At 38.5% G+C, this 14440-nt stretch overlaps 1 protein-coding gene across 6 annotated transcripts in view; it reads left to right on the top strand.

Moving 5' to 3' along the window:
• Nucleotides 1-14440, top strand: part of LOC124782689 (probable E3 ubiquitin-protein ligase MGRN1) — a 180477-nt gene that overhangs the window by 115799 nt on the left and 50238 nt on the right. The window lies entirely within an intron of this gene.

Below are 14440 nucleotides of genomic sequence, written 5' to 3'. Positions count from 1 at the left end.
ATGAGCTACATATATCTGGGTGTGTGTAATATGCTATTTGAAATGTTTGAGTTGTTTTTGGCTAGTTTGTCACTTGTTTGCATATGCATGATTTCATGCTGTGGCGCAAATGAGAAACATTATGAAAGTGAAGAAAACAGTAAGGTGTGAGAAGGGGACAGAAGGGTGCAGACAGAAGGAGAACAAATAAAAATGAAAAAATATCTGTTGTTCTTACTGTCTTGCTAGTGGGCTAATCTTATTAATGCTGGAGAGCAGTTCAAATACTCATGTGTCTCAACATAATTCAGTGTATCGTAAAATACATTGCTTTCATACTAGGATTAAATATCATGTATAATAATACTCTGTGGAACCATTGTGTTATAAATTTTCTTTGTTATCAGTTTCAAAAACCAAGAGTAGATAAAAATGAAATAATTTTGTGATCTCTCAATTTTTTTGGCACACGTAATTAAAGGTGCACTTCCAGGTGAATTGCATTTACATCTGCATGACTACTGTGTAGTTCACATTTAAGTGCTTGGCAGAGGGTTCTTAGAATCACTTTCAGACCATTTCTCGACCATATCACTCTCAAACCCCACATGGGGAAAATGAATGTCTAAATCTTTCCATGCAAGCTCTGCTTTCTCTTATTTTATCACTATGGTCATTTCTTCCTGTGTAATATGAGTCAGCAAAATATTTTGGCATTTTTAGGATGAAGTTGGTGAACAAAATTTTGTGCAGAGATCTCGCCGCAGTGAAACTCTCTTGTCATGTCCGTGATGCTCTGTCCCCTATTTCATAATAACGCAAAACAAGCTGCCCTTCTTTGAACTTTTTCAGTGTCTTTCATCAATTCTATCTGGCAAGAACCACATACTGCACAGCTATATTCCAGAAGAGGATGGACAAATATAGTGTTTGCAGCCTCTTCACTAGATTTGTTGTATCTTCTAACTGTTCTGCCAATAAAAGGCAGTTGTTGATTCCTCTTCCCCTTAACATCTTCTGTGTGATGGTTCCAATAAAAGTTGCTTGTAAGTGTAATCCACAGTTATTTAGGTGCATTGAATACCTTTAAATTTGTGTGATTTACAGGGTAACCAAAATTTAAAAGAATTATTTTTAGTAAGCATGTGGAGGACCTCACACATTTTATTGTTCTACACCAATTGCCACTTCTTGCACCATTTAGATATCAGTTTGTTATCATATTGATATTCCGATGAGTTTACTAGGTAGTAAATGACAGCATCATCTGCAGACAATCTAAGAGGGCTTCTCGATCATCTCCTAAATTGTTTGAATAGATTAAGAACAGCAGCGGGACTATAAGACCTCCTTGGGGGACCTCAGCCATCACTTCTGTTTCACTCTTACTATGAATTGGAACCTTTCTGAAAGGAAATCATGAATACAATCGCACAAGTGAGGAAATAATCCATAGGAACACAATTTGATCAGAATACGCATGTGAAGAATGATATCAAAATACTTCTGGAAATCTATAAGTATGGAATCTACTTGAGATTTCCTATTGATTGCACTCATTACTTCTTCCAAGGTTCTCAAGTGTACTGCTGGATCAAATTGTTGAATGTCCACAATATTTCAGCAAATAACTTTTCTGCTGTAGGAGCAGAGCATACACCTGGAAAGCCTCAGATCACATACTCATTACTTTGTGTGAACAAAAAAAAAGCCAGTTGCATTTCACAAGAATGATATTTTCTATCTCCATGTTTACTGTGTGGCAAGATCGTTTACTTCAAGGTATTTTGTAATGCTTAAACACAGTATGTATTCCAAAACTCTACTGCAAACTGATGTCAGTGATATGGGTCTATAATTCAATGGACTAATTCTGCTTTCTTTCTTGTCTATTGGTGTGACCTCTGCAATCTCCCAGTCTTTAGATACAAATCTGCCCTCAAGTGATTGGTTAATATGATTGCTAAGTATGGAGTTATTGTAACAGCAGCCTCTGAAAGGAACCTGACTGATTTACAAACTATACTGGAGGCCTTTATTAAGGGATTTATGCTGCTTTGCTAAATCAATTACTCGTGTTGACAGCTGTTCTTGGTTCAAATTCTGGAATATTTACTGCATCTTCTTTGGGGAAGAAATTTCAGTAAGTCATGTTCAGTAACTTCCTTTTAGTTGCATTTTTGCCAATAACATTATGAGTGCTATGTTCAGAGAAGGTATTGATTGTGTCTTGTCACTGGTATATTTCACATATGATTAGAATCTCTTTGGATTTTCCACCAGATTTTGAGACAGAGTTTCATTGTGGAAACCATTAAAAGCATCTCACATTGAAGTCGATGCTTTATTTTTAGCTTAAAACATTTCTACTTTTGAAGATTTCTCTTTCCCTTGAATCTGGCATGCTTTATTTGCTCTTTCAACAGTGTCCTGACCTGTTTTGTGTACTGTGGGGGATCTGTTCCATCTCATATTAGTTTGCTTGGTATAACTCTTTCAATCACCATCGATACTTTTTCGTTGAATATGAGCCACATTTGGCCAGAGCTCACATAATTAATTTGGTAGGAGTGGAGTCTGTCCCTTAGAAAGGCAACAAGAAAATTTTTATGGGCTTTCTTAAATGGATATATTTTACATTTATTTTTGATGTAATCCATCAGGTTTTCTCTGCGTGATTAATTAATATTGTGCTTTCAGGTATTCAGCTGAGTTTTGAAAAATGGAACCAGATAGACTGAACACCCAAAAGAAAACTATTGTTTTTGATATATTTGGATTGTATGGTATTCATTCATGCTGCAATGACCTTGTGGTCACTAATCCTTATATCAACAGCACTTAGGACCGTTTTAGGCTAAGCATTCTAGTTTAGCACAACCGTTTACACTTTGTGTGGGCTCCTTAGCTAATTGCTCAAAATAGTTTTCAGAGGAAGCATTTAGTACAAGTTCAGACGATGTTTTGTGCCCACCACCTGCTTTAAACATGTATTTTTGCAAACATATCAAGGGTAGATTGAATCCACACTCACTATAATTTTATGAGTTGGGTACCTATTTGTGGGGCGGCGGGGGAGGGGGGGGGGGGGGGGGGGGGGTGGACCCGCAGTTTCCCTTGAACCCTTCAGCAACCATATCATTGAGTCCAGGGATCGTTAAATGAAATTAATTGTCAAGTGTAACCTCCACCCTTACTAAATCATAGCTACTATCTACTTCAATCAAACTACAAGATAAACTGCTTCTCATAGCAAAAAACTCACCACCACCAACTGAATTTATTCTGTCCTTTCTGACACTGTCAGGTTCTATGTAAAAACTTCAGCTTAATTTATCTCCATGTGTTTCCTAGATCTGCCCTTGTCCTGTGTGTTACCTGCTCCCTTCGAACCCCTGTTTGTACTTTTCTGATTCCCTCTAACCTAAAAAAGTTGTCCACTCCACTCCACTCAGGTCCCATTACCTGTGTAACCACTTCTTTTGTGTAATGGACACCAAACCTATTAAGCAGATCCCTACTCGTCTGCACCCTATGGCAAAAGTTAAGAAATCTACAGCCTACATGGTCACAGAACTGTCTGAGCTACAGATTCAAACCCTCCACTTAGCTCTATACCAGTGATCCACATTTGATCCTCTCAATGATGCTACAGATGGTGAGCTTCACCTTCATCTTGCAAGCAACACTGGCTGTGTAAAGTGATCCAGAAGCAACACACATCAGGAATACTGACATAAGCCACCACCTTCAGTTGGTTGCACCCCGTGCTCTTCATGGTCTCAGGAGAGACCAATTACACATCTAGCACGAAACACTCCTCTTCTCCTGGTGTGTGTACTGAGTTCCCACTGAATTTCTTTCCTCATTGGTAGCCATACACCTTCGGAACTACAGCATGTGCATAACATTGAAGCCCCAACTACCAATAATCCCACACTCTGTGAATGCCCAGACTTTGCAGGTGAAGAGACTTTCTCGGAAACAGGAGAAGCAACTGCAACTGGCTGAGGATATTTGTCAGCCACAGTTACTGCCTGAAACTTATTTGTCAAACAAACCAGGAGGGCTTTTTGATTGGACCCCATAAAGTCTTTTGTTACCTGTCATACCTTGAAATGACCCTGCATTTGAAAACAGGTGAGGCATCAACCTCAATGTGGACTGTAACCAGGCTGATGACAATAGTTGACTGTTCAGAAAATGTGTGGGACCTATTGGACGTCCCTTGGATACTCATGTCTGGCTCCCCTCAGTGGTGCCCATTGGCAGCAGCCTCAAAACTGCTTGACTGAAGCCAGCATCGTCTACAGCTGTAAACCAAGAGTCTCCAACCTAGCTTGCATCCAAATGCAGCATTCACATTCCCTATCCATACTGAAGACAGTGAACTGTACAGTACACATACACACACACACACACACACATGATAAATTTAGGCCTAAACCACGAAAACATATCGAAATCGCTAAATAATTAACTAACTTCTACTTGGAAGCTCATAATATAATACCCAAATAAATTATCTATTTAACTGGTGCTTTATAAATATTAGCTGCCACCAAACTGGCATTATTGCTTCTGTTTTATGCCCAATATTAGGACAACTGATCCCCTCGTCTTACTAAGGTGCTATGAGTTATGTTGTTATTTGCACCTGTTGCCTGGACTCTTAACCATACTGAACTACTGTTGGTCTTGCACTACTATTGATAGATGAGTTTTACCCTCAACTCCCATTACAGCCATTTAGCTCTCGTTTTTCAAAAGCGGCACTGATATTCTGTGAAGCACACACTCTTCACCACTTCCCAACTCAGGTGTGTGACAGCCAGTGAGATCTTACTGAAATAATTGCTGGACCACAAGCCGTATTTAAATAGACACCTTTACCCCTAGCCGTTAGGTTTTCCAACATATTTATTTCAGTAGACTCCTTAATTATGCTGTCCAGAAACCTGACATTTTCACCACGATACTGATGTTGTCGTATTTCATTTCATGATTATATTTGAGGCAGTGCTTTGCGACAACTGATTTCTTCGTTCTTTTAGTCGGGTTTGTCGCTGATGTTCCTTGCACCTGTCTTCGACTGTTCTAATGGTCTGCTCATGTGAGACTCCCAAATTTGCATGGAATGCGGTACACAACTGGCTTTCAGAGGCCTACATTATCTTTAAAATTACAAAGAGAGTTTTTATTTCAGTACACAGGAATAAAATACATTTGATACCATGTTTCCATATGAGTCAACCAATCTTCCTGGGTAGTGGACCAGTTTAAGGTAGATAACTGATTCTTGTCTTCTTTTCCTGCGTCTTAGTCTCAGCCACTTTTCTGGATGTTCTTAATTTTGACTGCAAAATCAGCTCAATTTGATGACGTGAATACCCATTCCGTTGAAACACTATTCACAGGTGTTGTAATTCTTTGTGAATCTCTCTCTGTCTGTAAGTCTGCAGATCAAACTCTTTAGCATCAGATTCCTTTATGATGGATGATGATGGCGCAAAGCATACAGAGAGAGATCAGTGTGTGTGGGATTCCAATATACTCCGCGTTTCAGAAATCCATCTGGTGATTTCATAACTAACACATTGAGGATAGGTAGCTGGCTCTCTTTTTCCAGTTTCATCATGAATTTTGTGTTTGGATGGATAGAGTTTAAATGCTCCATGAACTCTTCAAATTTTTCTGTTCTATACAGACCTCTGGGACAACCTGTTATGGAAATAATACACACATTGAACTCTGTCTGCATATCGTGAGTCACCACCACCATCACAACCATCACAAAAGAATTCAGTGCTAAAGAGGAGTATTAAGAAAGAAATGGTAGAAGAGTGCTTGTTTTTACAGTGAGCAACTGTAGTATCCTCCATTGCCATTAGTGTTTGGTTTTTCAGTTTCTATGGCTTCTGCATGCAACATAAGAGCATTAAAATGGACTTGTAATGGAACAATCTGTTTCCCACTTAAGGTTTCTTCATCTGTGCATTTATTTATTTATTTTTTAATCCAATACTTACTGATGAACACAGTCAGATAGTGGTTAATCGTGTGGAAACATCTTTTACAGCCTATCAATCAACAGAGAAGCAGGAGAAAGCCATAATGTTTTTATCCAGACCTGATATATTCTTAGATTCTATTATTAATAGCAACAACTTGTAGATTCTATATGTTATAAGTTTGTAGGCAAGTCTGTTTCAATGAATAAAGTTTCACATTTAGGAAGTACTATTTCTCGTACAGTGACTAAAAAATATGCAGTACGCCTATATTTGGAAATATGGGTTCTTCAGAGTAGGAGAGTGCAAATAGTTTGGAGTGACTGAGATTTTTGGGAGTGGTAGCGAAGGATGGCAAGTCACTCAAGCCATGTTAAGAGGAACACATCCTGTCTGAAGTGGGAATGGGAAAGGTGGCGGAAAGTAGTTAGAAGTCAAAAAATAGTACTTCAGTAAGAAGTGTGTCATATTCAGTTTAAATGTGATAGAAGGAAGAGATAGTATGGGGAGTAAAGATGAAAAATTGAGAAATTAAACAAGTAAGGTGTAATAGATTGAAGAAGGGGGAGATGGATGGTAGTACCTAAACATTTTTTAAAAATTGGAATAATATCGTAAAGTGGAAAACAAAAAATAAAAAGTAACACCAGTGGAGATAGAAAACGAAAGAGGATAGGCTGACATAAGATGAGTGTGGAGGGCTTCGGTTCACTGAAGTTAATAAAAGCTGGTGCCATGTATGAAGATCCAAGTAGACCTTGTGGTGTGGCAGGCACTAAAGTCTTGTGAGCTGTGCTGCAGAACATAATCAGCAGCTAGGTGGTGGATATTCCATAAAAATAAAAAAATAAAAAAATAAATAATAAAAAAAAACAGTTTATACATTTCTGTTCACACTTTCTGTTATTTAGTGGTCCTCATTCATACATAGAAAGCTTTGCAATAAATATTCCAGTTGGTAAAAGCCAAGAGTTGATACAAATGGAACTCTCCCTCTAATGTTGTATATCTTGGGAGATGTGTGGCTGGATTAGGTAGTAGTGGATGAAGGCATGAGGCAGATTTTACAACATGAATATTTGAGAGTGTAGAAACTTCAGGGAAGTGGTCTGAAAATCTCATATAATTCAGCAAACATGTTGGGAATGTTAGCAAGATTATGGGATATAATGCTGGGTGGTATCGGGAGAAAATTTAGGACGGACAATCTCGTTTCAGGACTTGCCTTGAGAATGCTGTAGCTCTTGCTCAGTGATCTGTTAAAGTTACAAGGCCTGGATGGTAATGGATAGTGAAGGAGTTGGTTTCAAGTTGTTTTTGAAAATAGAAACCCCACTGCCAGGATGTGTAAGGTAAGGAGATTATTAATATGATTTCATTTTGGATGGTCAATATTATAGTTAGTTGTAAGTTTGGGGAGGTTATCAATCTGTGTGGAGCGAATTCATTTTCCATAGATACTTAACCGAGAGGAAAAGAAACATTTGCTGTGGCTGTGGCAGTTTTCAGAGTGGAAAATTGTTGCTTATACAGCCATGGAGCCTTTTCACTACAGATGTGTTGTGTAAACTGTTCTCGGTGCACGTGTCGCATTAATTCTCTATGAAAATCCAAGTAAAGAAACATTTTTCTTCTTTGATTGTCAACTGCTTTCATGATGAAGACATTGTAAGACATCATGAAAATATTGAATTTTGATAGAGAATTGACACAAGAAGTGCACCAAGAATAGTATATGTGATATTGGTGCTTCTTGCTTGGTTTTAATTAGGCAGAAGTATGAATATGAGCTGTACTGAGTTTGAGGCCAATGTCAGGGAGGTAGTTTGGTATCTGGAAAATGACCCAGTACATTTCAACTGAGAGAGAGAGAGAGCCTAACTCTTGCAGGAAGTGAAGCTGTTAGTCTACATTGTGAGTCCAGACCAAAAAGATATGTGGGCGAATCAAGAAGTCATTGCCCATTATTTTTTAGCCGTATTATGGTTGTAAATGCAAAGTCAACATATCTGTTTCCAATGGTGGACCATTCCTGGACCAACAAGCCTTATTGGCTGGTAGCTCCATGCCACCGTGCTGCTGTCAGGTGTTGAAGATAACAGTTTTACTTCACTCATCCATGACGTATGAGCAATGAAGTTTGATTAGCTTTCCCGGGAGCAAGAGACAAACACCCATAAAAATCCACAGGCAAATGTAGCACACATATGGGGGAAAAGTCTCGCTTTGAGAAGTGTGAGGCGGTGGTGTTGTGATTTCATAAAAGGCTGTGAAGACTTGCATGATAATGAGCATTTTGAGAAGTCTTGTATGTCACTGACAGATGAAAACATTTCCCACGTAGATGCAATGGTGGGAACAAATTGGTGTATGTACCTCAGGGGCACTTCCCGGGTGCTCGATATTTCATCTGGGAGTGTTTATGACATTGTTCATGGGTCCTTAGGGCACCAGGAGCTTTCAGTCAGTGGGTGTTAAAGAATTTGGATGATGTGATGAAAGGCAAGCAAAAGAATGCTTCATTGAATCAACCGCTGCAGTATGACGAGGGAGATGACAGTTCTCTGGACTGTATTGTTATAGGTGATGAGACGTGAATACCGCATTTGACACCAAAATCAAAGCAGAGCGCGTCCTGTGGAAACATCTGGGTTCACCTGTGACAAGAAAATTCTGTTCAGTACCCTCTGTTGGGAAAATGATGCTAATGGTCCTGTGGGATTGCATGTACTTCTTGTGGTGGACTTTGAAATATGCTCACTATTTTTTATTTACTTAAATTTGGCATATTTCGTGACAGTACCTTTTCTGTGAAATGGTTACAAGATGATATTTGTCTTGGCTTCAGTTGTCTAGTGGAAGTATGATTCCCTTATGCAGTTTTTGTCGGCTGCAGAATTGACCTGATTCAATGCGTTTGCCTCATTTTTGGTGCTTCAAATACCATTTCTTCGAATGTGGTTTCTTCTTAAAGTTTATATAAAACAAGTAGTAACATAATTCTTTTTTTTTTCTTTGTTCACTAGTAAATTATTTATGACGGCGACCTGCACATTGTTCTACCGTCAACACACACCAAGAGTTAACTGCCGACTGACTACAGTCAAAGACGACTCAGCGTCAAAGACATTTTACACAACACACAAGCTTCCACTTGTAACCAGTCTCTTTGATATTCTTCGTCACATCTACTAATAGTAATCAATATGCTGTCACTCTCAAAAATATAAGTAAATTAACATAAGATAAGGCAAATTACAATAAAAAAATTCAGACAAAAATATAAGAAAGCATTTACAATTTGGTATCGACAAATCCGATAGAAAATAACACATCTCCCAGATCCATTACAACTTCATGCTACTAGGTGCAACCATCAATGCAAACAGTTATCGTTCCACACTGTCACATCTGTGGACTACCATCAGGAAGAAGTGCTGAGGGATTCTTGATGTGGACAGCATGGTTATCCTCTACGACAATGTGAGCCCACATGCGGCAATCAGAACTGCTGATAAAGAATGTTTTTCCACTTAATCCACAAAGCACAGGGCCTGTAGTGGTTTCCATAGCTGTCCAACTTACTTGTTTGTAGGTCTGGTTTTCAAATTTTGAACAAGTTTCAATTAGACATTGAGAAAAATTGTGTTTGAGAACAAAGGAGGCAGGTGTGCGTAGTTTGTGAAGGGTGCAAATAAATTTTAGCTCTTCCAGAAAGTGGTAGTGGTTCTGTAGGATGGGAGGGTACCAGTGATAGGTTGGAGGTATCATCTACCTATATGCTAGATACTGAGCTGTGTTCACAAAACACAGAACTTTGATCTGTTCAAGTCTAGCAATTACATTTAAAATTACTTTGAAAACTAAGGTATGTCAAAGATACATAAACCCAAACTCATAAACTGTCTAGAGGACAGTGTAACATAAGACCCCAAGTGCCCCTACTGACCAGGAACACCTAAATCAAAAGAAACATGCAAAGGGAAAACATTTATTTGACGTAAGAATGACATTTTCAAAAAAGTATCCACCAAGGTTGCTTTATACAGGGTGGTGCAGAAAGAATGTGTGGATTTCAAACCTGTATAATTGGCTCTATTTTGATCACATACAAAATTTACTCACATCACTACAACTAGTAATGTATACAATTTATGAATTATCATGTTTCTTGAAGTCTTAAAGATGTCAACCAGATAGCGGCCTTCTTCGTAAGTACACATTATAACTCTTCTATCCAAGTTCGCCATCACTTTCGTCAACATGTCATGTAAACATCAGCAATTTCGTAACATATTGCAACTTTCAGGTCATTGAGTGTACGAGGTTTGTTGCAATAGACTTTACTTTTTAGGTAATCCTATAAGAAGACGACACAAATCGACAATTGTGCTGGCCAGTAGACGTCACATTGGGGAAACATTTCTCAAACAATTGCAATGGAATCATTAGCTGTGTGGACTGTGGCTCCTTCTACCATGTTCATCCCCAAAGCATCAAGTTTGGCCACACGAAATTCGAAATTGCGTAGCATTGCAACATAACATCCAGCATTCACTGTTACATGAACATCACCTTCTTCAAAAAAGTAAGCCCACTGATTCCCATTTTGGACACTCCCCACCACACTTGTCACTTTTGCACTGTGCAGTAGTTTTTGATACACTTCTTGTGGATTGTCTGCTGCCCAACAGTGACAGTTTTGTTTGTTTATGTAACTGTCTAAATGAAAGTGCCCTTCATTGCTCATCAACAACATGTCATCAGCAGCAAGAACATCAAGCATTCTCCCACAAAATTACCTCTGTTCATCATTATCATGGCCGTGAATCATCTGTATGATTGTAATTTTGTAAGGATGAAAATGTAACTCATCCTTCGGGTTCCACTGTAATGAATGACAAGACAAGCCCAGAGTTGGGGTACACCACATAGTGGAGTGGTGAGGGCTTTGAAGAACAGATGTTCTTACTCCATCAACATTTTTCTGTGTTCACACTGTGTGAGAATGACCAGGCAGCATCTAATTCATGAATGACCCAGTTGTGAGGAAGAAGAGGCAACCAAACGCATTATTGTCTTGCAATCAAATATCGAACAATTTCTGAAACATTGATGTATGCACATTAAAGCCATTCAACTGTGATCACAGAGTCATTACTTTTGAAGAAATGTTCAACAGTGAAAATGTGATGATGCACAGTCCACTGTTCCTTTGCAATTGAAACTGGACACTCTAACTTACAAAACAACAGACACCCATCCCGCCATTCCACTCCCATCATCAATACTATGCAAGTCAAATCCATGCATTCTTTTTGCACCAATCTGTACGTGTCATATACAGAGTATTTCAGTGGGAATAGTTAATATTTTAGGAAGTGGTAGTATGAATTACTTTGAACAATACATTCCATAGTACTAGTGTTGAATTTTTATGGGATACAGAGATGAGTTTTCATTTCACATGTGTACTCCAGATGCTATTGATTGTCATTTTTGTCTTGTGCTTCAAGTTGTGAAGTTGTATTCGAGTTTACATTATTAAATTTTTCAACTATTATTTTGATTTGTTGGCTAATTCTGTTGTATCATTTAAGCATACTGCGCATACTTACAAATTCTGGGTATGCCAATATGGTGTTTGTGTGCAGTGGAAAAACTGATCACTGATGCTAATAATAGAGAATGTGATAGCCAATTTTCTAACTGCAGAGTACTAGATTCAGGGGTGTTCACTAATTTTTTTCACTAAACTACATAAGACCATTGCGGTGCCCAGCAGTCATATTTCATCTCAATGTGGAAATGAACAGAGATTGGATAAAGTACAAGACATTATTCAGTTGCTAGAATTAGTCCTTAAAGAAGCAGAGTTCCTATGCACATCTGTGTTCCATGTACAAGAATATGGCGGACGTTACATATGTACAGCATTTACACTTATCATTTAGAGTGGATAGAGCTTGGAGAAGGAGAAGGTAGGCAACTGCTATTTTGTTCTTAGTTAATTGCAAATGGCTAACTAATCCCAATAATACTGTTTACTGATGAAACCATTTACACTCCTGATGGTATCAATGACACTCATAACTCACATTTGTGGTCAGTGAAAAGCCACATGCCTTTTGACTACGTATTTTCAAGTATGCTGCTCTGTAAATTCATGATGTGATATGATGGACAGTTACGTGATTGGGGCTGTTGTGTTGCCACATCATCTTACAGTGCCCCTTTATCCAAACTTTCTTAAAAACAAGCCTCCAGAATTATTTGAATAGATTCCTTTGGCTGCAAGGATGGGTATGTTCTTCCAGTATGATGGGACCCTGCCGATTCTAGTTTCAGGCAACACAAACTTTCCACGAATGATGAGTTGGAAAAAATGGTCACTTTTCATGACCAACCAGGTCTCAGATCCTGCTCGTTCGGATTTTTGCCTCTGTGGAAAGCAAATTCCATAAAGAAAAGGTAAACATGAGAGACATATTGATAACATAGATTATGAATAGTGCTGCCCTCGAAAAAGAATGCCAAGACAATCTCAGAAAAGAATTCGAAAGTGATTTGAAGTAGGAGGTGAAATTTATGTAAATCATTGCAGATCTTAACCATTTGCCTTTACTTAACACCTTCTGTATTTGTTTGGGTTAAATTCTAACAACTCTATCTTTATGACCAGCAAAAATTGAATGCATGCTATACAAGGTAAACATTAATAAAACTGACAAACCAGGCACAGATTCCAACTGTAAACGGAGGAAAAAAAAGGTGCTATGAACATATGTCCAGAAATGCATTGCAGGCATGGTAGATGGCAATGACAAATGAAAGTTCCTCTGACCACGTACGGTGTGTTCCTTGTGTGTTGCAGGCTCTGTGGATGATGCAGTGTATGGTAAGCAGCAGAATGATCAGCTATTCATGTTGAAATGAGCTGAGATGGTGTTCGTATAGGGCCAAGCAGTTGGAAATAGTCTAGAGACAGAACCCAGTCCTCCAAGTCTGGTGTTCACACAGTCCGCTGCCTCCTTGCACAATCATTTGTATGAAAGGAGCCATGACACACAAACAACCAAAAAGGGCTTGAAATGTTGTGTGATGCAGTTGGTATCTGAGGGTACTTGTTTTGGTATAGCCGTGCTGCCTCTCTACCGTTTCCATCTGCTTGGCTATATACAGGCAGCATTTCAGCTTGTTCCCGACATGAAAACTGGACCATACTACTGCTTATAGTACACTGTGTCAATCACACAGTTTGCTACGCACATGGAACACACCACATATGGTCAGAGGAACTTTCATTCATCAGCATCATCTACCGTGGCAATGATGCATTTCTGGAAACATGTTCATATTATCTTTTTCCTCCATTTCCAGCCAGTAATCCATTCCTGCAGTTTGTCAGTTTTATTAATGTTCACCAGGTATAGAATGTTTTATTCAAATTATTCAATACTACCACCTCTTAAAATATTTAGGCCTATTGTTTTTCCGGAAACATCCTATATACAGCACTGAAAATGACATTCCTGCAAGCTAAAATGTTTTCATCTCTCTCTGAGTGAGGACAAGGAAACTAACCTTGAATAGAACAGAACTTTGTCACTGAAGATAACCTCATATGTACAGTAGCCAATGCTCTGGTTAACGTTTTCTTAGAGACAGAATTAAATATACCCAGTGAACTTAACTCAGCCACAAAACAGTTTAATTGCAGCTGCATTGTAAATGAGTCAGTAAAACACCTTCACGTTCTAATCTATGACCTAAGCAGTGAACTCAACTAATGGCAGAATAAGACTGACCAGATGCTGAACTTCAGAGGGAGAGCGAAAAAAAGACGCCTAGGAGTGGGTTTGCTAATATGAATGTCTTCTGAATTAAACAACACTTATTTGTATAACTTGCTGCTGAAACTCCCCAAAATCTAGACTACATACACCATAGAAAATGTATTCTACTAGCAACAAATGGGTGTACAGCAACAGGAGCTGTAGTCTTCCATAGTAGACCACTATCATTTATTTATGTTAATCAGTCATATGACTATGACTAAGTCCAAGCAGTTGTAACATTGAGACAGATATATAGATTCAATAGCTTGTTTACAGTTGCTCTGTATGCAGTGCCCCATGAAAAACTACAGATAGCCTTTTGAGATTATTTTAACGGTACTGAACCTTTCACCCTCATGAGAGAAGTTGATATATGATATTTGGAGATACAGCAACAAACGCAAGTGAGAAAACTTCAGTAGCATTTGGATCATGACAAAATAATCAAGTTACAGAATAAAACACTAACTGTACTCAGTTTATTTCTTACTGGTCAATTTCAGCAAAGTGACTTAACTTTTGCCTGTGAGTGATGTTCAGGTAACATGCCCCAGTAGCATTATTTTCAGAATATTATTGATGATATATGACAGGAGTGTTTTTTAACAACAT

The sequence above is a fragment of the Schistocerca piceifrons genome, chromosome 1, assembly GCF_021461385.2.
Source record: "Schistocerca piceifrons isolate TAMUIC-IGC-003096 chromosome 1, iqSchPice1.1, whole genome shotgun sequence".
Classification (NCBI taxonomy): Eukaryota; Metazoa; Arthropoda; class Insecta; order Orthoptera; family Acrididae; genus Schistocerca; species Schistocerca piceifrons.
Note: the sequence above shows the minus strand (reverse complement) of the source record. Positions and strands in the feature narration are given on the sequence as shown.